This window comes from Bubalus kerabau, chromosome 2 (genome assembly GCF_029407905.1).
Source record: "Bubalus kerabau isolate K-KA32 ecotype Philippines breed swamp buffalo chromosome 2, PCC_UOA_SB_1v2, whole genome shotgun sequence".
NCBI classification, from domain to species: domain Eukaryota; kingdom Metazoa; phylum Chordata; class Mammalia; order Artiodactyla; family Bovidae; genus Bubalus; species Bubalus kerabau.
Window position 1 is genome coordinate 135,918,651 of NC_073625.1, and position 2,467 is coordinate 135,921,117.

The window sequence follows — 2,467 nt, forward strand, 5'->3', positions numbered from 1 at the left end:
CTGGATGGAAGGACATGCAATTTTAGCGCTACATGATGGCATCTTACTTTGTCAGGGCCAAGTTTATAAATATGAAAAAATTAAGCTTGCTCTAAATTCCATGAGAGTAAGGACTATGCTTCTTTTCTTCCCACTGCCAGTGTTTAACACAAGCCTGGCACCTGGAAGGCAACAATATTTAAGTTGCAATGTAACTGAATTGAAATGGAAGTTCATTGATATGGCCAGGTATAGCAAGTCTGTAGCATCATTAAAAACTGGGTAACTGTGGCAGTGGAGAAGACTCTTAAGAGTCCCTTGGATAACAAGGAGACAAATCAGAGGATCCTAAAGGAAATCAACCATGAATATTCATTGGAAGGACTGATGTTATACTTTGGCCACCTGATGTGATGAGCCAACACATTGGAAAAGACCCTGATGCTGGGAAAGATTAAGGGTAGGAGGAGAAGGGGACGACAGGGCATGAGATGGTTGGATGGCATCACTGACTCAATGGGCATGAGTTTAAGCAAACTCAGGGAGATAGTAAAGGACAGGAGAGCCTGGCACACTGGAGTTCATGGGATCACAAAGAGTCAGACACAACTTAGCGACTGAAGAGTAACAACCCCGATAGGCTTGCCAGTTCAGAAAAGTCTGTCTGAAGGGTAAACAGACAATTGCATCGATGCAGAGAGAGCAGTGAGTGATAGAGTTGCCTGTGCAAAGCTGACAGAACTGGCACTCTCTACAACTGGGTGTGAAACCTGGTGAAATCTGGCAGTCAGTCCTAGCCAAGGGAGAAAGAAGCCATTCTATCTTTGAGGACAACCTTTCTGGACAGGCCTGTTCTCAAAAGTCTCAAAGATATGACAAGTCACCACAAATCTGCCCTTCACTAAACAGACTCCCAAGTGAAGCCAGGCATAAGATAAAAGACACTCCAACGTAGATGTGGAAATATTGCCATAAGATATTATTGCAGGAACCAGAGTTTGCACCTCATGACTGAAGAGGTCCAGTCTCATCCTTGGTTCACCAAACCTTGCTACAGGGCAGAAAGCAGCTGTGTGGCTACTACCTGAGATGTCAAAGGACTAATAACCTACTTTAAAAATGTGTGTAAGGTTGGAGTTATTCCATGATATCAATTTTCAACTGGAAGCATTTTAAATGACCCCTGCCTCCTAAGATAGAGGCAAAGACTATACACCAGAAGAGCTCAGGGTAAAAAGAGCTACTCAGCAGAAAATGAATGCCTTTCAAAGTCAAGGACAAAGTGGCCCAAACAAGAGGCTTCCCTAAGGCTCATTTACCCCCGCATGGTCCCAACCTGCAGTGTTCTCAGATCTTTTACATATTCAAGAGTCTTTTTCATATTCAGTAGCTTCAGAAAGATCTTTTTGTTTTTTCTTTTTTTTTCCATTTTAAAGATTTTTGCTTAGACTGGCAAATAAAATCATCCTTCATCATTTTAATGTGTAAAATGTTTCCAGCCAGAATATGATTGAACTGCGTCAGAGCAAAGGTTCCAACACAGCTTTTCCAACCCAGTAGGAAAGTAGAGTATTAAACATGAGAAACCTATTCTGAAAGAAAAGACAAGTCCCCTTCCACGGGGTTACAAGAAAGAGAAGACCAGGAAACCTAAAAAAAATATGTCCAGGAAAAAAAACAAAAATGAAAATATTCAAAAGCCCAGGGAAGAACTGTGAAGGGCTGGAAAGGAGCTAGAAAAACCAAGGAGAGCATTATACTAATGAGGGGTGGGGCTGAAGAGAAAACCTTTAAGAAGGCAGAGGATGCTAGAAGTCAACAGGAAATGAACTGTGGCTTTGGAAGATCTGAGAGTTACATGTGCCCTAAATGTGACCCTTGGCAAAGCAGGCCAGGTCTCCACAGGAGACACTAAGAGAATGTCTTAAGAAATGCATTAGGTTGCAGAGTTTGTCAATATCTGATCTGAGAATTGCCTGGGAGGGTCACCTCCTCTATGAAGCCAACCTCACATACCAACGATGCACATTGTTGCCTTTGTGTGAGAGACCTGCATGTATACACATCCTATCCTACTCTTACCTGAGTGTGTTTTTAATGGACCTACAAAAATGGCAAGGCTCCAGTCAGGAGCATAAGGGTGAAGAGCACCTCTTTGTCTTCAGCAACCAAACACCCACTTCCTGTGAAGTCAGACGGATAATTACGAGGAAAGCAAAACTGTATTTCAGGGTCATTTGTCCAGCCTTGCAACTTCTCAACAGGAATCAATGTAGTGAGTCAGAAAGGCTTGTCTGGATGTGTCTGAGTAGTGAAACTATACCTGGAGCATTCAGCAACATCTGAAGCATTTCTAGAAGCCATCTACAGGGAAGGGGAAGCCACCACCCAAAGTCAGGCATAGACTTTCACAATAGTCCGTTCTCCCTAGGCTGCCAAGTGTAAAAGGGGCTGGTGAGCCGGAACACAAAATCAAATTGGCTTAAGC